Source organism: Carassius gibelio, chromosome B18 (assembly GCF_023724105.1).
Source record: "Carassius gibelio isolate Cgi1373 ecotype wild population from Czech Republic chromosome B18, carGib1.2-hapl.c, whole genome shotgun sequence".
In the NCBI taxonomy this organism is placed as follows: Eukaryota; Metazoa; Chordata; class Actinopteri; order Cypriniformes; family Cyprinidae; genus Carassius; species Carassius gibelio.
The window spans coordinates 27,735,513-27,759,375 of record NC_068413.1 but is presented as its reverse complement, the minus strand read 5'-3'; the positions used below and the strand labels follow the sequence as shown (position 1 = coordinate 27,759,375).

The 23,863-nt window shown below is 38.2% G+C and overlaps 1 long non-coding RNA gene across 1 annotated transcript in view; it reads left to right on the top strand.

The window, feature by feature from the left end:
- The window catches only part of LOC127977463 (uncharacterized), a 29,350-nt gene extending 6,486 nt beyond the window's left edge, over window positions 1-22,864 (top strand). Inside the window, exons 2-3 of the long non-coding RNA XR_008158239.1 lie at window positions 3,723-3,801; window positions 20,530-22,864. This is a non-coding gene — a long non-coding RNA (uncharacterized LOC127977463). The remainder of the gene's footprint in view (window positions 1-3,722; window positions 3,802-20,529) is intronic.
- The last annotated feature ends 999 nt before the right edge of the window (window positions 22,865-23,863 follow it).

Below are 23,863 nucleotides of genomic sequence, written 5' to 3'. Positions count from 1 at the left end.
AAAAAAAATTTTTTTGATTTTATTTATTATTTTTTTTGGTGTGTGGGAGTTTAAGAATTGTATTGATTTATCTCTGTAAAGATTTAATTCTCAATATCTATATGTCTCAATATTTTATGCTGCCACAATCAGCAAGGAACTAAGCAAGGTGCTTTAGCTCAACAGATGGTACAGATACAATTCAAAGAGTTGTTTACTGTCCATATTAAAGATGTACAACCTATTAAAAAGTATAAAAATATAATATAATATAATATAATATAATATAATATAATATAATATAATATAATATAATATAAGCCTGCTGTGACCAAGATAACCCTTCCCAAAAAGTAGTATACTTCAAGTATATTTTATTAAGTATACTTAAGTAAAGTTCTAGTATATAAAATTATACTTTAAGTATACAGTATAACAGAAGCAAACTGAGTACACAACTAGTTTACCTCTATGTTTGTCGTTTTATACTGCAACTTATAGGTTTACTGATAGTTTACTAATTAAATATTTTGTATACTTTGATGTTTAGTGTCAGTAAACTGCTAGTTTCGTAGTTTTATACTGCAAGTATACTCATAAGTTTTCTTCAAGTGAACTTTACATCATACTTTAAGTATACTTATATGTCCCTATTTAGGTTTTCATTGATATATATTTTGTTATATGAATATCTGAACATACAAAACATACAAAGAAAGAACAGGGTATCTGCTTGTAAACAAAAACATTTTATTCTAGCTACATGCATTCTTTTAAAAAAAAACACTTTAATGTGGGTAAGTTTAATAAAAAAATAAAGAAATAACATTTTGAACATAAAGCTGAAAAAGACTATGAATTGGAATAAGAATGATAATCAAAACACCCCAAAGCTTGACTGTAATTATAACCTCTTCATCGGTTGACATTTTACTCCATAACGTTACAGTTTTGATGCTGTTTCATGTCAAACGATCGTGTTACATGTGTTAGTATCTGGAATACATAAATCTACATAAAGCCTTTTTCTTTTTATTTCATAAATAATTAACTAAAAGCATACTTTCCTATTTTTAGTTTAAAGGTATACTAATAGCACACTTGAATAAACTTCTTTTTCATAGGGAACATATGTTTGCCATCTGTTTCATTATTGCTGTATTCTTCATAGCAATATTGACAACAAATAAAAACATCCCACACATCCCCAACATTTCACATAATTTATTATAAAGTTCTCCAGCATATTAAGACTTTTTTTTTTCTACCCACCCATTAACGACACCTGTAATTCACTTCTCTTACATACGAATTTTGCTGCTAATGTGACAGAAGGTGAGTATGCAGTTTGTTTTGATGGAATATTTTGGTGTGTTTTTATCAGTGTTGGTGTGTCCCAGAGACCCAAGCCACATTAGTGGGTGATCTGTCTTCACGGCAGGCATGTTAAGTAGGCAGTAGCTGATGAAAGCTATCTCTCTGCATTCCTGCTCTGACACTGCCACTCTCAGATATCTGCACCTATAATGAAGTGTTGATTTTGCTAACAATCCACGGATAGAGATCAGAGATGGGATGAAAGGACCGAGTACACAGATATACTCGTGCAGCAAAACACACATGCACAAGCACGTCATTGTGTCTGTTACTTTTGTTCTTTATAGAAAGTGGTTAAAGTGAAACCAAAACAGAGAGAGAGAGAGACAGAGAGGGGGAGGGGGAGAGAGAGAGAGAGGGCAGAAAGAGACACAACAGAAAAATGACTTAGTACAGAAAGCAACTACTGGCTTACAAATTAAAATAGACAAAGAACAAAAGTGTAAGCAAATACACTAAAACCAAAAGGTGTTTAAACACCAGATCATTTTTGATATTTTTTTTTACCAGTGGGTGCAGGACATAGCTCATTAATGTAAGTGAGAATAGCAAAATAAAGAGACATTTTACACCTAAACATTCTTCATAGATTAAAATTTGGGATAAAAAATTATTCACACACTGTGACCTGACCATGTTTTGCTTAAGTGTTTTTAATGCATTGCTTAAGTGTTTTAAAGTCTTTTAAGTGTTTTTGCACCACAGACTTAACAAAATTAAGCATTAATTGGTAATTGGTATTATCTAATTGTGCACTTTACATTTTAAAATAATTTTTGGCTGATTGTAATGCACTGAATACCTTTCTATCAAAGTTATCTGACATTATTAAGATGAATTTGTTCTGACACAGTTTAACTCTGAGTTCTTCTCAAATTCTATAACAATATCTAAACTATCCTCCTGGGACACTGTGTCCTCATATGAGGACATTATATTTTAGTGAATTTCTCTGAGACTAAACATGCCATAGTCTGAATGTCCTGTACAGAGCACATTCAGGGCTTTTCAGAGATACCAAATGTTTGGATATTTCACCATGACCACTCCCTCTCTCCAAAATGGCTGATATTAGTTAAGGGACTAAGGAAATATGATAATATTTTGTAATTATCATTTAAATATGACTCTTTTTTTATTGTGTGTCATAAATCAACTGCTCAGGAAAATGTTATGGGGTTTCGAATCAAAATATGACTTTCTGTTATAAACCGGGTTTTTGATTTCATACATGTCCTCATATGAGGACACCGGGACTAAAAGCATGTTTTAAAGCATGTAAAAGCACAACAAATGAATAAGGAAGGAAATTATATTTCAGTATTCCTATAAAATATTAGATATGCTTATGAAAATCTTGACAATTATGACTGCATTATTAGATTTATTTTTCATTAGATGTTGCCCCAAAAACACATTAATATGCAAATTAGATACAGTTGATGAATTGTATATAATGAGAAAACCAATTTTAGCTAAGCAATAATAGCTATTTTACACACATTTTGCATAAAGAAAAATGGTATACCAAATCATTCTTTTATAGTTGAGAATCACCTTTAAACATAGTGTGGTATAAAAAAATCCTGACACCTAAAATGTATTGGTGATAAAAAAAAAAAAAAAAAATACAAATGCTTTTGCCCATATTTGCATGATTATTCATGTCTTTCCTTTTTCTTTTTTTCTTTCTTGTTTCGGTGTCAACTTAAGAATTAATTAAATATATTTTTCTATATAATAATATGAATATATACATATATGTGTGTGTGTGTGTATGTGTGTGTGTTCTAAACAATGTAATGACATTAAAAAAACTACTTTTTTCCCTCTTTATTTTTTATTTCTGGAATAATGATATTCTCTATGTATATATCAGTTCATAAATTATTATATACACTGTACAATTCTTTATCATTATTATTAGTAGTAGTAGTAGTAGTAGTAGTGGTAGTAGTATATTAACACTTTTTACCTGCACACAATGACAAAAAAAATGTAAGCCTGCTGGTTTGAGCTCTCTCTCTCTTTCTCTCCAGTTTATTTCAGTTTCATCATAATAATAGAAAAATGTGAAGCTTATGTGGCAAATCATATTTTTTCTTTTGATAATACTTAGTTATTTATGGATAGTACATGTGGAAGATATGCTGCTTAGAAACACTTTTTGGGGAGCTAACTCTCTTGTAATTCTTATATTAAAACCTCTTCAGGCCTCTTCAGAAAATAAGCCTTTATACTGTGCACATGGCCTGAATTGTCACATGACTAAAAGTTGGATTAAAATTATTTATTTCTGTTTAAACTGATTATATTAGTGATTTATTTAGAAACTGCTCGTTTCTGGCACTGTCACTGTTTTCCAGACAGCATTTCCCACAAGCGAGGCAACCACAGGCACACATGGAGCAGACCATTCCACTGACTTACTGCCAGAAAGTGACTGTGAGTGTGTGCATTTATTTATTTATGTTTCTAAGAGCACAATCTCTTTTGAACAACTTCATGATTTTAATAATTTTTATTGTTTATATTGCTGCATTAAGCAATTATTTGAGTTTGAATCTGAACTCCATGTTTCTCAGTATACATAATTGATTAGCCATTATATAAACCATGCAAAACTGCTGCCCTCTAGTGTACAAAATGGAATGGAATTTACTATTTTGCAATTAATACTTTTCAACACATTACATTTACTTAAAATTACGACTTAAGAATTCTTACAAGCAATTGAAATATTTTTTTAAATGTTCCAAATCAGTAGTGCAATTTTTTTTTTTTTTTTAGCTTTGTTCTCTCTAAGTACTATTGAATAATTATATGTTATCTAGTATCTATTATTGCTTTTCTGCAGCTCAGTCAGTAGCACAAGACTCTAGTGACACTGGTGTTGTGATTTCAATTCCCAGAAAATATATATTACATAAATAAATATAAAAAAAAAAATTATTACATTTTTTTTCCGTAATTTGAGTTATTACTGCTAGCCCTATTATAATTACAGTAGGCCTACAGCAATGACCTTAGGTACAAAGTGTTTATGTTACACAATACTCCCTGGATATGTATGTGTACACTTAGGGAGGTGATATACTCATAAACACTTCCTCATATGCTCAGATGATTGTGGTTGTCAGGAGATCAAAGCACAACTCCCAAATGTGCAAGTGTTGACTAATAAATTGTTTCCAGACTGCTTATTAGAGACTAGCACACATGTACTCTTTCAAACACACATACACACACACTCACACACCTCACCAGGCCTTTCCACCACATGGTCTTTTTATTAACTCTGAATGAGATCCCTTTACCTGCATCAAATCACCCGTCTGCCAGTCTCTTCTCCACCTTTTCACCTTCTTGTAATGGCTGATGTTTAATCCCTCAGATCTGGGTTGTTTTTTCAGTGATCTGGGCTTTGAGTGTCCAGATGGATGGGTGTAAAAATGTGGGAGTGAGCATGTGCATGGATGATCTAGGCCACGTACAATTTGTACTTAATCAGTCTGTTCTTTTGGTACTTGAAATGCAGGTTCATTTGGAGGTGTCTGAACCGTTTCTTTATGTTTGTTGTTGTAGGTTGTTTCTTGATAATTGCTTGAATTATTATTACTATTATTTTTTATCATGCTAATTGATTCCATTTAGTGCTAGTGAATACATTATCCTGATTTGAGTGGATAGACATCTGAAATATAATTCTTATGTGGGTTTGTTACAGCTTTAATTGACAGGGGGCCATGTGTCACTATGCAGATGGCCCCGTCAGTTTCATGTATCACAGATGTTTACTTAGTACAGGTGTGTGTGTGTGTGTGTGTGTGTGTGTGTGCGTGCGCGCGCGCGTGTGTGTGTGTCTGTGTGTGTGTGTTTTGAATTGCGTTTTAATTAGCACTTAATTTAGCCATGGCATGTTCTTATGGGGGTAGAATTGTTGCATAATTCCAAATAAATAGATAATGATCCACAAATAAATGTAAATAAATTTAGAGAAGCCTACTGACAAATAAATAGATTGAGATCCACAAATAAATCTTAGAGCTTCACAAACATAAATTCAATTCACACACACACACACACACACACACATGCTAATAAAAACATATTCATAAGTATATTTTTATGTCACAAACACAACTATACCTGGCATTCATTTGTGAATCGCATCCTTTGTAGATCATTCAAATTTTTGATCACTGCATGCACTTGTGAATGGCTTTTTGTGTATTTGTGGATTTTATTTACATATGTAGCAGCAAGATACTGCCAATTCACAAATGTGTGGACTCCACCCACCGTCTATTCAAACTAATCTGATAACAGCCTTACGTTTTCTTAGTCTTAGAGTTTATACTTGACAAACTGTGGCCAGGTGAGGAAGCACACAGACTGGCCAAATCGACCGTCTGCTAGCCGCCTCACATCACTGAAGTCAGTTAATTCTCAGCACATAGAGACTCTTTCACCTAGATATCACACTATAGAGACTGTGTCTGTTCCCCAAACTAGAAAATATATAAAAACGTCCAAACTCATTTAAGTGTATCAATTTAATTGAGGTTCAACAAATAAAAAACAGATGGAATATGGATAAACAAATGATAAAGCTTGGCTTATTAAATATCAGGTCCCTTTCTACGAAAACATTTTTTGTAAATAATATGATCACTGATCATAATCTAGATGTGCTCTGTTTGACAGAAACCTGGCTAAAACCTGATGATTACATTATTTTAAATGAGTGTACCCCCAAGATTACTGTTATAAACATGAGCCACGTCCAAAAGGTAAAGGGGGACATGTTGATTAAATTTATAACAACGTTTTCAGGATTTCTCAGATGGCAGGCTTCAAGCATAACTCATTTGAAGTAATGGTGCTTCATATAACATTATCCAGAGAAACAAATGTTAATGATAAATCCCCTGTGATGTTTATAATGGCTACTGTATACAGGCCAGCAGGGCACCATACAGACTTAATTAAAGAGATTTATGATTTTACATACGAGTTAGTGCTGGCTTTAGAAAAAGTTTTAATAGTTGGTGATTTTAATATCCATGTTGATAATGAAAAAATGCATGGGATCAGCATTTATAGACATTCTGAACTCTATTGGGGTAAGACAACACATCTCAGGACCTACTCATTGTCAAAATAATACCCTAGATTTAATACTGTCACATGGAATTGATGTTAATGGTGCTGAAATTATGCAGCCAAGTGATGATATCTCAGATCATAATTTATTTTTGTGCAAACTTCATATAGCTAAAACTGTAAATTCTACTTCTGTTACAAGTATGGACGATCACTTCTACCACAAAAGACTGCTTTGTAAGTAATCTTCCTGATGTATCTGAATTCCCTAGCATATCCAAAACCTCAGAACAACTCTTTTCTAGCATTTTAAATACAGTTGCTCATTTACACTTAAGGAAGGTTAAGGAAAACAGTCTCACACAATGGTATAATGAGCATACTTGCACCCTAAAGAGAACAGTCTGGAAAATGGAGCACAGCTGGAGGAAAACAAACCTAGAGCATTAAGCATTAAGAACTAAGCATTAAAAACTTCTAGATCTGATTTCTTTTCGTCTCTTTTAGAAGAAAACATACATAACCCAAGGTATTTATTCAATACAGTGGCTAAATTGATGAAAAATAAAGCATCAGCAAGTGTTGACATTTCCCAACATCACAGCAGTAATTACTAAAATCTAAAATCGATAATATCAGAGATAAAATTGTAACCATTCAGCCATCAGCTACAGTATCGCATCAGATCCCCTGAGGAACAGTTCCACTTATTCTATACTATAGGAGAGGAAGAATTGTATAAACTTGTTAAATTATCTAAACCAACAACATGTATGTTATACCCTATTCCATCCAAGCTCCTAAAAGAGGTGCTTCAAGAAGTCATAGATCCTCTTCTGACTATTATTAATTCCTCATTGTCATTAGGATATGTATCCAAAACCTTCAAACTGGCTGTTAAGCCTCTCATCAAATAACCACAAATTGACCCCAAAGAACTTGTTAATTATAGACCGATCTCGAATCTCCCTTTTCTGTCCAAGATACTAGAAGAGGTGGTATCCTCACAATAATATTCCTTCTTAGAGAAAAATGGTATCTGTGAAGATTTCCAGTCAGGATTTAGACCGTTTCATAGTACTTAGACTGCTGTCCTTAGAGTTACAAATGACCTCCTCTTATCATCTGATCGTGGTTGTATCGATACTCAGCTCGTTGATGATACTCAGCTCTATATTTCTTCTCGGGCTGGCGAAACATACCAATTTGAAAAACTAACGGAATGCATGGTCAATATAAACATCTGGATGACGAGTAATTTCTTACTGCTAAATTCTGAAAAACAGAGGTGTTAATTATATGACCTAAAAACTCTGCAGAAATGTTAATCCATGCATTTATGACCTCAAGGTTAGATTATTCTAATGCTTTTTGAACAACCCAAGGTTGTTCTGCACGCTTGATAAACAAACTCCAGCTAATCCAAAATGCAACAGCTAGAGTTCTTACTAGAACCAGGAAGTATGACCATATTAGCCCTGTTCTGTCAGCACTGCACTGGCTCCCTATTAAACATTGTATAGATTTTAAAATCTTGCTTATTACTTATAAAGCCCTAAATGGTTTAGCACCTCAGTATTTGAATGAGCTTTTGTTACATTATAATCCTCCACATCCGCTGCGTTCTCAAATCTCAATTTGATAATACCTAGAATATCAAAATCGACTGCAGGCAGCATATCCTTTTCATATTCGGCACCTACACTCTGGAATAACCTACCTAACATTGTTCGGGAGGCAGATACACTCTTGCAGTTTAAATCTAGATCATTGGTTTTCAACCTATGGTCCGCGGTGGTATTGCAGGTGGGCCGCCAATTACTATTAAAATAAATAATAATATTGTTATTAATATATGTAAAAATGTCTAAATCATAGCATAATAACATAACTTCATATATATAATTAAATAACAAAAAATAATAAAAATATTAAACTGTTATGCTTCCACTATTCGAGCTCACTGATTGGTTTAAGAATAAACCACCAATTTATCTTAGATATTTTTGCTGCTTATGTTACAGAACAACAAATTCTAACATGCATAAAGGGCTGTCAACAGGCTCAACATAAATGACTGTCAACGTGTTCTCCTGACTGCTTGCTCCAATGACTGTCTACCTGCTGCCTAGCTCTGCCTGGATCTGGTTTTCCCGTTTTGCTGAGCAGTGCCAGCCCTAGTGACTTTTTTTAAATCTGCGTGCGAACAGAGAGATTTGCACTCGTGCATTATTTTAATGTGCTTTCGTGTTACAATAACGTGCTCTCGCTGCTGCTTCTGCACCGCAGACACAACCTGTAGTATAAACACTGCAAACGGAGTACATCTGAACCTGTATAATGCATAATAACAAATCTATTTCAACACCTGAGGCACTGCTACAATTAATGAGCTCTATGAACAAAGCATGGCAAAAAAGAAAAAAAGTCCCTTGACACGGGATTTATTTATTTATATATGTTTGCCATAAGTCTATCATTTTTATTACACCTTTACTATAGTGGTTATTTTGACTTATGTCTGTTCTAGAGACATCACAACTTTTTGATAAAGCTCTACTTGGTTTTCTTTTGGAAATATGTTTCAAATTCAACATGAATGCATTTATGACTGTAAAGCATATCTGTGTGTGTCAAAATCGTAACCCAACAATAGCGGGGTCAGTTAATTTTTTTGTAGTGGGCCGCGCAAACATATGTGTGAAAAAGGTTGGGAACCATTGATCTAGATTAAAGACCCATCTCTTTAACCTGGCTTACACATAACACACTAATATGCTTCTAATATCCAAATGCGTTAAAGGATTTTTAGGCTGCACAATTGTTTCACGATGCCAATCTTTTGACTGGACAAGGCACTACATGAAGGACAAACGATTCACACATTTACTTTGATGCGTCCGGTTGCAGTTACAGTTGTTGCAGTGCAGCGAGACTGCAATTAAAGACATGGCCTTTTAAAGCACAATAGCAGTGACAAAAATAGGGCATAACATGTATAATATGAAATATGTGCCCACACATGACAGTCTCAGCATCTCTGCAGCATGTACTGGGGATTCGTGAGTGGATGATGAAAATAAAAGCTATCAATTTAATTTCAATGCTTGTTAATTAACTTTAACAATCAAAACTAGTACATCTGATTCATATACAATATTGTTTGTGTGATCAAGTGTAATCTTGTCTTACATTTATATATATTCAACACACTTGCACCATGTTTAAAAAACGTTTTCCGCCCTGAACAATGGCAACTTTGTAATACTTTTAATTAATAATTATAATGTTTTATACATCATTAGACCCACATAGCTGCTCATATAGCTCATTTAAATGGCTTGATTGAAAAACTGGGAAACACTGTTGACTATTGTGTGATAAACGTTGACATTTATCATGAGGTTGAATCCAGTTATTTATTAGTCAGTTACTTATGTTTTTCTCTACATGTAAAATATAATATTGTGTCTTGGCCTGATACATAGTCTAATGGTCTAATGAAATCAAATTTTAAACATATTTAACTCTATATGGCCCTTATATTTGAACCGATGCAGATTAATAAAGTTATTCAGGACGAGGCCACCGTGAGTGTAAAGCCCAAAACACACTGCACGATTTTAGCAATCCTATTAGATTACTGCATGTCACATTGTGGATTATGGATCTAATAAACTACGACAGGTTTGTAGAGTGTCCGAGGAGGACACCTATTGACTCGTACACTACAACGCATTTTACTATAAAAAAATAAATAAAACATCATCAGCATGTGCTAGTGGTAAACAAAAGGAGCATGATAAATTACACTTTAGCAGTTGTAGTTTTCATGTGTGCTGAAAAAAGTGTAAACAGTGAAAGAGATCTAAGCATACACAGGACACCATTCACAAAAGAATGCCAGGCAAAGTTGTGTTTGTGACATAAAAGACGTTTGTGAATATGTTTTCTCTTGTTTTTTTTTTTTTGTTTTTTTTTTTTTGTTTTTTGCAAATCTCACTTTAGTTTTTGGCAAATTTAATTATTTTTTGTGAAACTAAGATTTATTTGTGGACCTCATTTTATTTATTGTTCAAAATTTTTATTTTTGGATCTTTGTTCATTTGGAATTATGCAATAATAATACCCCCATACAATGACATTAGATGACTGCAGCTTTCTACCTTACACTTTAAGTATTTAAAAGGTATTTTATAGAACAAAGTGTGAAGCTGATGGACGTTTAAAAATCAGAACATGAAAAAAATAGTTGTATGTAATATGAATGTGTATAAATACAGTATAGATAGATAGATAGATAGATAGATAGATAGATAGATAGATAGATAGATAGATAGATAGATAGATAGATTATATAATTTTGAAAAAAAAAAATCTAATTCTCAACAAACTTGCATTTATTTGAGCAATATTGTGAAATATTATTGTAGTATATTATTAATATTAATGCTGTTCAGTTTAAAATATTTTGATATGTAATTCATTCCGGTAATGGTAACCTGAATTTTCAGCAGTGGCACATGATCCTACTTTGCTGATTTGATTCTCAAACACACACACATTATAACACATGTTCTTATTTGATTATGATCAGATACAGGAATCAATTTGTGTCTGTGTGTCAGCATAATTAGGCTAGTGGATAACATGCAGTCCGTCTGATCTAATCATTAGGGTGAAGACACATGGAAAGTTTAGCACCTCAAGACAACATTTCACAAGGCTTGGGTTCTTGAGCCCTGACGCTGACAAATCGGTCAAATTCATTAGCACTTTCTAACACCAACCTTGAAATGTTAGATAAAATGTAAAATTTATAGTTTCCATGGTAACTGATAGTGTTCCAAAAAAAAAAAACAAAAAAAAAAAACAAGAGCAGGACAGGTTGCAAGTGTATTACTCTTGCTTATAATGGTAGGATGTGAGAGGTTATGCCATCGCAGACATCCCTGCTTCAGTATGGTTTTATGACGATGCTTTGTCTTCAAAAGTATGATATGGATAAGCTAGATAAGGCTGTGCCAGATGGCATATTCATTCACTTTTCTTATTAAATGAATGACGTATCACCCATTTCCCACAATCAAACACTCCCGTGTTTGCCTTCAGTGACTTCACTGTATCCATAGAAACAAGTCATTGGTGTTAGGCAGGGTGTTATATCTCATATCATTTAGAGTTTCACACTACTAGAGTACACATACACACAAAAACTATACAAATTAGACAAGGTGAGCATTTGGTGAGGGTTTCTAATCACTGAAAACTGTCCCTGCTGTTATCCAAATAATGTTTTCAACCATCATATCATTTACCTCTAAAGGCCAGTTAGAATGTGCCTCTTAAAAGGTTAGTTCACCCAAAAATGAATATTAGCTCATAAATTACACAACATCACAAGTCATCAATTCAAAAAAAAAAAAAAAATCAAAAACTCTTCTAGCACGTGTATTTACCTGTGTCAACTGTGTTGTCGATGCCTTGAGAGAAAAGAAAGTGCAGAGCACGAAAGCACCAAAGCCGTTAAATAATAATTTTTTTTCAACGGCTCTGGAAAGCACCATAGACATTCTCTGAAAGCACCAAAGTGACTGAAGGATTGCCATAAAGCAGTATCTCTGGTCGTACAATGTGTATGACGTCATTGACATTTTAAAAACCTTTTTAAAGCAAATAAGTGACTCTAAAAAAATCTAACACCCAGCAATGTTTAATTTCTTTGCATCTCCTTTTGAATACAACATTCAAATTACTAGACTACTGCCATTGACCTCCATTCATTCTGCACTCATCCTGTGAGCACCCTTAAACGGAATCAGAGTGGAACTGCAACCAGTTCAGAAGCCGGAAGGGTAGTGAGAGTGAAACTTCTCGCCATATTAAACATTCTCTGGTCATTATTAATATAACATGGAGCACTATATCTGGGATGTTAATCCCGTGGCAAAACACAGAAACAAAATAGAGACATCCTTAGCTTAGCTGCTGATCCAACAAAGTAAAATTAGTTTAACCCAAGCTAATGAACCTTAGGGTGCGTGATGGGTTGTAGCGTGGTAGAAGGCTATTTAGGTACGCAGGAGCTAAACCATTTAGGGCCTTTTAGGTAAGTAATGATACTTTGTAACTGATATGGTACTTAATAGGTAGCCAGTGCATGCAGAGACTGTAAAATTGGGGTAATATGATCATATTTTCTTGACCTTGTAAGGACTCTAGCTGCTGCATTTTGGACTACCTGCAGCTTGTTTATTGACGAAGCAGGACAACCACCTAGAAGTGCATTACAATAGTCCAGTCTAGAGGTCATAAATGCATGAACTAGCTTTTCTGCATCAGAAACAGATAACATGTTTCGTAGCTTGGCAATGTTTCTAAGATGGAAGAATGCAGTTTTTGTAACATTGGAAATATGATTTTCAAAAGACTATTTGACAGCTGACCACATCAGCTGGTCGCAGCCTATGCCTCCGTGGCCTGAATGAACTAACACTGCGCTCGATATGTGCACATTTACATTGTGCGCTTTCACTGCATAATTCAATCTATTAAAATACATTCAGAAATATCACAAATTCAAGACACGGGGGTAGAAAATGTACATATTTATATTATACCACTTCATATCAATGTCAATTTTTTTCTTCCAAAATTGACCATGATTACAAATGTTGATTTTTATTTATGTATTTTTTACAATAGTTCAATAAACTAAAAGTTAATTAAGAGACCCATATTCCCTTGTTTGCACTATTTCGACAACATATATAATTCCAAACAAAGCCACAGTCACTGATCTATAATAAAGATCAGTGGCCACAGGGCTGTTTTGGGTCTCTGAGCAACATGATGGTGTTTCGTTCATGAATTAATCAAACATTAGGTGCGTTCAACTTCACGCAGCATTGCCCAAAACGATCGCAGTCTGACTTGAAGCAGTGCATGCTGGTTAGAAATGAGACTTGAGATGGCGCCGACGCCACATGACTGTCACGTGTGGCATCAAAGTACCGCAAGAGCATTTAGAGAGCAGCTGGCTGAATCAATCGCCACAGTTTATCCAGAGCGACTGCAGGAGCGCAGATGACGACACAGCTGCTTCACGATTGGCCAGATCACGTGTACTTTGTAACCCAAAGTACACGTGATCTGGCGGTCTAACCGACTAACCATTTCAGTTCCAATAATGGCAACAAGTCTGTGTTTTTAGAATGGTAAAAGCTTTTTTTGTATTTTAGTCGCACTGTTGTATTGAGTCACGTTTATCATACAACACTGATAAAAGCATATATAGCCCACTGTATAAGTATTTAAATAGTTTCATGATTTCACCCTTACATCTAATCTGAAGCCGAATAGTAGGCATATTTGGCGTGCTGTCCTGGGGGATGGGTCCGGGCATGGAGCATAGCCAGAACCCAAATAACTCCTCAAAAAAAGCTTAAAGGCATAGAACAGCAGCCAGAGAGCTAAATTTAGTTGCCCCCCAAAATATGAGTGTTGAAAAGAAAAATGCAGAGCGACCGGGAGAGCCTGTGTGGTGTTCGACGAAAGCTGCGGCTTGCAACGTCTTACTGGCAAGCCCTCCGTACCGCTTATGAGAGGAGCACGATGCCAGATTTAAAAAAAAATGAGGGGACTCTTACTGCCTCCGAAGGGAGCTGTGGCTCTGCTGCACCGGAAGGGAGAGTCCATCTTGCGGCTGAGTACGAGGTGCGGTTTGGTGCATCTGATGGAGGGTTCTCACTGCAACTGAAGGGAATACTGAAGGGAGACAGCGGCTGTACCCTATCAGAAGAGAGATCCCAGGCTGCCATTGAGTATGCGACATAACTCGGACGGTGGGTTCACACTGCGACTGAAAGGAGCCGTGGGTCTGCTGCATTGGAAGGGGGAGTCCCCCATTGCGGGTTTATGTGAGGCACGGTTTTACGCTCGGAGGGTTCTCCTAGTCTCCGTAGGGGGTCCGTAACTCTGCATTGGGAGTGCTGCCCCGGAGGGGAGAGCCCTGATTGACGCTATCTGGAATACGACTGTTTTGAGGGACTCTTGCTGCGTCCGAAGGGAGCTGCGGCTCTGTTGCACCCGAAAAGCGAGCCCCCTTGCGATGCAAGGCACGGTTTGTTGCATCGGATGGAGAGATCCTGCTGCGAATGAAGGCAGCCAGCAGCTCTATTCCCCCAGGAGGGAGATCCCTGTCCGCCATTGAGCATGCAACATTATTTAGACAGGGGGTTCACCCTGCGACCGAAGGGAGCGGTGCACCGGTAGGGGAGCCCCGTCCGATGCAGAGTAAGCAAGAAGACGCGACTGATGGAGGGACTCTCACTGCATCCGAAGGGAGCTGGGGCTCTGCTGCACCGGAAGGGACTGGATATGAGGCATGATTTTAAGCCTTGGATGGAGGGCTCTCACAGTGACCAAAGGGGGCCACGTTCCTGCTCAAGGGAGCGCCCTGTCCAATCCTGAACAAGCAGAAAAACACAACAGATGGAGGGACTCTCGCTGCGTCCGAAGGGAGCTGCGGCTCTGCTGCACCAGAGGGGAGAGTCCCCCTTTCGACTGAATAAGAGGCATGGTTTCATGCATCGGATGGAGGGCTCCCACTGCGACCGAAGGGGGCCTGTGGGTCTGCTGCACCAGGAGGGAGAACCCCGTCTGCCGCTGAGCGTGCAGCCCAACTCAATGACAGACGAAGGTCTCATGCTGCGACCGAAGGGAGCCACTGCCCTGCTGCACCGGAAGGGACAGCCCTGTCCGATGTTGAATAGCAAGGAGATTGTAACGACGGCTGGAAGGCCTTTACTTTGGACGAAGAAGCGATAACTGACTGCATTCATATTATTATTATTATTATTATTATCATTATTATTATTATTATTTTTATTATATTATTATTATTATTATATCATTTATTTATTCATTTATATTTTTATTTTTTATTTTTTTGGATCAGCTGATCAGGGCTGCATGGGCTGCCTTTATGTGGCTTTGATTGTACCTGATGTAACTTTTGAAAGCTTCTGATGACCAACAACCCAGAGCCTGTATCTGATTTTGGGAGAGTCCTTTCTGAGCTGCTGTAGTTGCTGCCCCAATGCGGAATGAGTGGCTGGAAAAATTTTCTACGGGAAAGCCTGATTGCGTAAGGATCAGCTTTAAGTGTTTTTGGAACCAAAAACGTGTTGTCGACAAAGAGAGGGTCCAGTGCAGATTTAGATTTGCCGTTCCAGAATTGGATATAAGAAACCAGAGCCTGATAAGGTTGAATTGGAGATGGAAGATTGAAAATGTATGTGTATTGGCCTTTCCTTTCTTGGTCCGTCTTACTATGTTTAATAGAGTAAGCGATGGTTTTGTTATCCATTATGCACAAATCAGAGATTTTCGGGTGGAGTTTGGGGTTGAATTTAGAGGTTATTGCAATTTCTGAGCATCTCATAAAACCAAAAAAAGCCAATAGGAACATGGCATCTAGGGTACGAGCGGTATGGATCGAATGATACCCTGTGTGGAGATTTTGGATGCAGTTTGTGAGGATGTCCAGAGTTATGGGTTGTTTGGAATCCGGGTTTGATGGGCGAGCTCTCTGGATTAATTTGATTAGAAGAGAAGTTTGTGAATTATTTATCTTGGAGGAGGGGAAGCCGTGGATTAGTTTGTGAAAAAATTGAACACCACTTAAGTAACCTTTAATAGAACCTGCTTGGAGGTTCTTCGCGGAACTGAGAAAGGAAATAAATGAAGTAATTGAGAGGAGAGAAAAATTGGGGAATGGGAGGTGATAGGAGAGGTGAAAAGTTTTGAAATATCTCCACGCTGCAAGATACGACTGCATGGTTCTGGGAGAAACTGCATGTAGGATATCGATGGATACGTTGAGGAGGGGTTTGAGGGGATGCGTTATGGGAATATGAGTTGTGAATAGAGAGGAACTGGGGTTGGTGATGTGTCTGCCTCCGGAGCCAGCGTTCTGAATTTCTAAAACATGAAACGAGAGAGAGAATCAGCAATTCGATTTTTGGATCCGGGAATGTGTTTAGCAGTTATGATAAATTGATCACATTCTGAAATCCAGATTAGACGTCTTAGTAGTGGAATGAGAGCGAGGGAATTGGAACGGCCTTTATTTATGCAATGCAATGGTTGCTTCGTTATCGCAGTATACTAAAATGCAGCTTGACGTCCAATTTTTTCCCCATAGAAAGGCTGCAACGACTAAGGGGTAGAGTTCAAACAGCGTGGAGGATTGAGGAGACACAAGCATCTGGGGGGGCCACGGAGATGCGAACCAATGGTCTTGATAAAATCTCCTGAAACCGACGGATGGGGCTGCATCGCTAAATAATTGGATGTTGTCGCGGAGAGACACCAGATCGCTGTAGAAAAAAGTTAAGCCGTTCCATTGTCTAAGGAAGGTGATCCATAAACTGAGTTCATTGCGACATGCCTGGTTTATGATAATTTGATCATCTAAGGCATGCACGGAGGACGCGAGTGCGAGAAGATGAGAGATGAAGGGGCGGCCTTGCGGGATTATGCGCATTGCGAAGTTAAGATTCCCGAGCAAAGAAAGGAGATCGCGCTTTGACAGCTTTGGCACTCTGCCAAGGAAGAAGCCACTAAAATTATTCTATCGAGTTTTTCCTTTGGCAGAGAACCTTTAAATTTTTTTTGAGGGGTATGAGGCTATTTATGCTGGGAAATGGGGAATTACGTGGGGCTGAGAGATCGATAATCAATCTCTTTTTTCCTGAAAATTTCCTAGTAGCCACTCCGATAGGGCTGATTCGAAATATTTGAAGGGGGGTTGGCATCGAAGGGCCCGATCATGAAGCCTGACTCGACTTCTTTTTTAATTAATTTATCTACTGTATCTGGTTCCGCAAATGTGGACTGAAATTTTTTGCAAATCCCTGTTTTAGGCCAAACAAAAGAAAATTGGTAAAATTTTTGTCTGGGTGGTGTGAAAGTTCAGAGGAAAGATGAGAAATATTAACCGGAGTCGATAAGTAGTTTCTAGATTTTTTATTGGTAGCTTTCTTGACTGGGCATACTGTACGAGCATGGGCTCCACCACAGTAATTACAGACATGGAGAAATCTGCTTTGCTGTCTCACGCAATTTCCTCTGTTGAAATTACCGCAGACCTGTTGGTTACCCGTGACTGAGAAGGATTCTCTCCTGAGATTTGATGATGGATGGGTGGTAGCCGAACGTGGAACGTAGCTGGTTGACTTGATTTGCGTCGATTCTGGGCAGGGAATAATAGCTGACTATTGTCATTGAGTTTGCGCCATCTATAGGGAAAAGCAGAGGAGATTACCTCCGTATAGAGGCTAAATGTGATCGTGAATTCTGAAAAAGAAAGGGGGCGGGAAGATCTGCGAGTCACATTTTTTAAAGTCACTGAGAAATCTCCGCAATCTATTTGTCGGTAGGAATTGGCCGGAGGGAGCAAAGAGAGGAGAGATCAACATCTGTGATTTGATGGAACTGGGCACGGGGGGTGGTTCCATAGCGGCGGCATTCGTTGGAGTATGTAGAGGGGTCACTGTGAATAGAGTATACAGTGGTTTAGCTTGGGAAGAAGAGTTGGAAGGAAGATGAGGAGGGGCCATAACCGTTTGTGGAGGCATCCTCATGCACGGAATATCCCCTGGAGCTAGGGTCGGCCCGTAGGGATAAGGATAGAGGGAGAAAGGCTGAAATGAGGGAGGGGTTGAACCTGTTTGTGGAGGCATCCTAACACATGGATTGAACCACGGTGCTTGGGGAAGCCCGTAAGGAGAGGAAGAGGAAGATGGAAGTGAGGAAGGAGGCCAGCCTGCTTGGGTTGCCGGCTGAGGATTCCCAGCCTGGGTGTCTGCAACTGGGGCTGCTAGCCATTGGTGGGGAAAAGAAAAAGTGGATGGGTAAAAATAAGGAGGCTGAGCTTGAGCGGCTAGCAGAGGCAGCCTCGTGCTAGTTTTTGCAGCCGAGGGTAAAGTGGAAAGCAGTGGAGGTTGGAAATTTGCGCCCCTGGGGACTGTTGCGTGCGACGAGGCAGCTGAAGGAGCTGCAGAGAGAGGTTGTGAGGAGGGAGGCACTGCGATGGGAGGAGCGTCCGAATTTGGGGCATGGCCCTGACCTGCTGATGATCTGTTATGTCCTGATGCTCGGGGGGAGCCAGAACTTGAGCTGGAAGAAGATGACATTATTAAGACACGTTGTGTAGACCTGTGGGCTTTGGTTACCTTTTTGGAGGTAGGTGAATTATTTCCCAGTGTGCTATAAAGCTCATAGAGTTGAATTTTGCTCATATTATGAGAAAACCTAACGTCTGAATTTGACAGCGCTTGTCTCAATCCTGCGACGGAGCATTTTCCAATGGGTGGGATGGATGGTGAAGCCGATGCATATGATGATGACGGTGATTGAATTGGCTGTCTCGATGGTGGAGGTGAACGGAGACTTTGCGGCTTAGGTGTGTGCGTATCGGGCCTTGTTCGTCTTCGCCTGCGCTGAGGCCTGGGGCTCGCGGCTGCATCTGGTTTGAGAAGGAGGTGCCATGGGGCCGGCTGAGGATGGTGCTTTAGAGCCGGCGGCTTGCTGGGGAGCTTCTAGCTGGTTGTCCAAAGGAAAAAGTTTGAGTTCCGACATCTGGCAGATGAGTGGATGCCAAAAAACAGTTTTGGGTCAGGAGGTAGGAAGACTGGATATATACGCTTGTGTGCTAGTTAAGATGATTAGCTAAACGAGATACACCTGTGCCAAATTGGATGATTAACTGATCGTGCTCCTCCCGAACTTTGTTAATAAAACCACATATATGATTATGTTGAACTTTATTCTTGAAAATATGGTGCTGTATTAAACAGTATGTAAAAACTGTTTCTGTTGCTCGTGAAAACATTTCTAAAACATCTGTGAACATCTATGAATTCAATTCACTTAATCTGTGACAAAGTATGCGAATGTAGCAGTACGATCTGCCCTCCCCTGATGTCATCTAGTAAATTGAGGGCGTGTCTGGTTAGGGTTGTTTACCTGCCTATAAAATCGTTTCCGTTTGTGCTATGCGTGTGCGTTCGTCCGGTGTAAGCGAGCGAGCCACCGTACTTCCGGGCTATTGTGTGCATGGTGAAGAGGTGGACTGAGGAGCTTTTCGAGAAGCCCTTTAATCGCGGTCCGTTATGGAGACAGTTGTTTTGTACAGCTACATCTGTGCTTCGTGAGTCACAGTACAGGTGCGGGTGAATGTGCAAGGGACGTCGCAGTGGGCTGCTGTAGTGGGCTTGTCGTTTGCTGTGTGGCTTTTCTGCACTGTGCATCGTTTAATAGTTTTGATGTTTCGCCGACTAACTGTTACCTGTTCTATCCAACTACAGCTGCTTCACGCTGTGTCTAATTTGTTTGCTTCGCTTTGCTCAGCTGCGCGTCTCATTCCATACATTTGGTCTTTGGAACTGCGCTCTTCCATCTGCTTTCATGCTGCTGCATTAACAGCGGATTGATATTGACGTTAATATAACGTTGTCGGGTGACGACTGTGTATTGCTGCATCAACTGAGAACTTGCAGGATCAGCTGGTCCGCGGTCTGGACTCGGGGTATGGCGTTTATTTCCCACCAGTACCATGAGTAACTGATTGAAACGTGGCATGCAACAGGGTAATTGCTACCTAATTGTCACTAGCATTGTTTTCTTTCGTCTGGGGTAATTGTGTTTGATGTAATTGTTTATTTTGTATTATTCTCCTTTGTTTATTATAATCTTTCATGATTTTGGTTTTTGTTTTTTTTATTTTTTTTATTTGTTTGACTTTGAAGTATGTCTTTTGGTTCTTGATCAATCCAGTGGATTTATTATTATTATATCATTGTTGTTTTTTTTGTGTACCTGTGTTCGGTGGTTCTTTGTACAGGCGTTCTGCTTCTTTCTGCCTGCTGGTAACCCAGTAGCTGGGCCGCTTTATGGAACCAGTAGTTTTGGATGTGACTGTTGAGAACCAGGTTGCTGTATGTGATGCTTGTTTCAATTTATGTGTTTTTAAACTGTGATTTTTGTTTCTTTTCCCTTCAGGAGTGGTGTGGCCACCGGCAGCAGTATAGCCTCTTGTGGTGGTGGGCCCTTTACCTATTTGCAGTGATCACAGTGGAGTGTGCCGTGCTGTGGTGTATGTGTGTGTGTGCACGCGTGAGTGTGTGATCTCCTCTGCTCAAAGGACGCCAGGCCTTCCCCCTACTTGAAGTGGGACGTTTTGTTTGTTTCTAATTATTTGATATAGTGAATAAAATTTGAATCTGTTTTAAATAAAGTTGTCCTAACTTAACTCTGGCCTGATACCTGACCCAGTCGTGACGAACCTGTGTGCTTTAAAGTTAAGGGCAGTCCCGGATATAGCCTCCGGGTGGCGTTGTCTGTAGAACTTACCAGTCCGTAACGCCACACAAACACCACATGAGTGCCACGGTAGCAGAAGATGTCCGGCTTGACATGTCTGTTTTCAACTCTGCCCCCGACTAAGCGGCTACTCTCGTTGATTGCCGTGCTTCAAGTCGAACGCACCCATTTGAATGATTCGGTTCAATCGCAATGACTCACTTATTAACAGTGACTTGCTGCTGCCTACTGGCGGTTTTAATTTCACATTTAAAGTACCTTTTTATTATTTAAATATTTTCAAATATTTCAAACAGTATTAAACATTTTCTTTTTTTATATATCAAAACATTATTTATGCATTTGTATAAATAAGCCTTTGTAAAGGTAAATAAAAATATGCAGATCTGAGTATGTAAAAGCTAACAAAACACTAATGAAAATATTTATTCTGAATGTATTGTTACTGTAACTGTATACTGTAGATTATTGTAATCCTGTATTGGGTGGTTGTTCTACATGTTTGGTAAACAAACTCCAGGTATTCCAAAATGCAGCAGCTATAGTTCTTACTAGAACCAGGAAGTATGACCATATTAGCCCTGTTCTGTCCACACTGCACTGGCTACCTATCAAACATTGTATAGATTTTTAACTCTTGCTTATTACTTATAAAGCCCTGAATGGTTTAGCACCTCAGTACTTGAATGAGCTTTTGTTACATTATAATCCCCCATGTCCGCTGCGTTCTCAAAACTCAATTTGCTAAAACCTAGAATGTCAAAATCAATATCGTAGCAGATCCTTTTCTTATTTGTCGAAATATAAAACTCTGGAATAACCTACCTAACCGAAATATAATAAACTCTGGGATAACCTACCTAACATTGTTCAGGAGGCAGGCACTCTTGCAGTTTAAATCTAGATTAAAGACCCATCTCTTTGACCTGGCTTACACATAACACACTAATATGGTTCTAATATCCAAATCCGTTAAAGCATTTTTAGGCAACATTAATTAGGTAAACCGGAACCTGGAACACTTCCCATAACACCCGATGTACTTGCTACATCATTAGAAGAATCGCATATGCTAATATTAGTCTGTTTCTCTCTTATTCCGAGGTCATCGTAGCCACCAGATCCAGTCTGTATCAAGATCAGAGGGTCACTGCAGTCACCCGGATCCAGTATGTATCCAGACCAGATGGTGGATCAACACCTAGAAAGGACATCTACAGCCCTGAAAGACTGAGGAGACCAGGACAACTAGAGCCCCAGATACAGATCCCATGTAAAGACCTTGCCTCAGACGACCACTGGAACAAGACCACAGGAAACAGATTATTCTTCTGCCAATCTGACTTTTCTGCAACTTGGATTTGAACTGCTGGTTTCGTCTGGTCAGAGGAGAACTGGCCCCCCAACTAAGCCTAGTTTCTCCCAAGGTTTTTTCTCCATTCTGTCACCGATGGAGTTTTGGTTCCTTGCCGCTGTAGCCTCTGGCTTGCTTAGTTGGGATCACTTCATTTACAGCGATATCGTTGACTCGATTGCAAATTATTTCACAGACACTATTTAAACTGAACTGAGATGATGACATCACTGAATTCAATGATGAACTGCCTTTAACTGTAATTTTGCATTATTGACACACTGTTTTCCTAATTAATGTTGATCAGTTGCTTTGATGCAATCCTTTTTGTTTAAAGCGCTTATATAAATAAATGTGACTTGTCTTGTAAATATGAGAATTGTACTGTATCCTCAAGACTGTATTGTACAGTATTTTATCTTCTACTATAAAGATAAAGATTGAACAAAATAATAATTTAGAAGGGCCTCATCTTTAAATTTTGCATGGTGCCCCCACTTCATCTTGGTTTTCCTCTGTGTACATGGAAGCAACTCCAGGAGGATGACGTATGAGGTCAGCTTTGCATATACGCCGCTCAGAAGTGATGAGCGTGGAAGTGCAGTGAAGAGATCAAAACAAAACAGCGGTCACTAATTAGAAGTACAAAACAAGGATTTGTTTGAGGATTTCAGTATAAGCCAAGAAGAGACTGGTTTTCCTTTGCTAAAATAAGGAAACTTTGCTTCCTTTGCTCCTGTTAAATAATGTTGGTTTTCACAAGACTCACCAGCATATGTGCGGCGCCAACTGAATATGTCATCCTTTTGGAGCTGCTCCATATACAACTATTGGTGCAAGCTACATTAAAGTGATTATTACGTTTTATATATGGATATTTTTCTTACAAAAACACATTGATTCCCTACAGGAGGCCTTTGTGTGGGTGAACTAACCCTATAATCTTATCTGTGTGGGTCTGTTTAACACACAGTGTTTTAGAGAGACATGGTCAGAGAGATACTAGAGGATTTGTTTGAACATACTCTAGTTTACAGCATGTACCGTTATGTTAAACTACACAGATATTCCCGTTACATATTGTGAAAAAATAAAACATGGGGTGCAAGAAAAGAGCAGATGGCATTACAGAAGGTAAAAGGAAAGATTAAGACAGAGATGCCTTGGGACGAAAATTATACAGTGATCATGAGTCTAACTTCATGAGGTAAGATTTTCATGATATTCACACCCTTACAAAACAAGAGAAAGGAAGAGCAGTACCATTTAAATGTTTGGAGTCAGTGTTTTTAATGTTTTTGAAAGAAGTCTCAACAAGGCTGAAATCATTTGATCAAAATGTATAGTTAAAAAACAGTAACATCAAAACCTGCTTTCAATTTTAACGTATTTTTAAATGAAATCCAGTTTTAGCAGCCAATTTTAGAAGTGTTCTATGTTTTTAAAGCTGATTTGGTGCCCAAGAACCATTTATTTTGTTGTGCTGCATACTAATTTGTGGAAACCATAATTTACATTATATTCAGAATTCTTTGACGTATAGAAAGTTCAAAAGAACAGCATTTCAAATTTTTTATAAAAATCTTTTGTAACATTATAAATGTCTTTACTGTCTTTTTAAAATTAGTTTAATGCCTTCTTGCTAAATAAATAGATAAA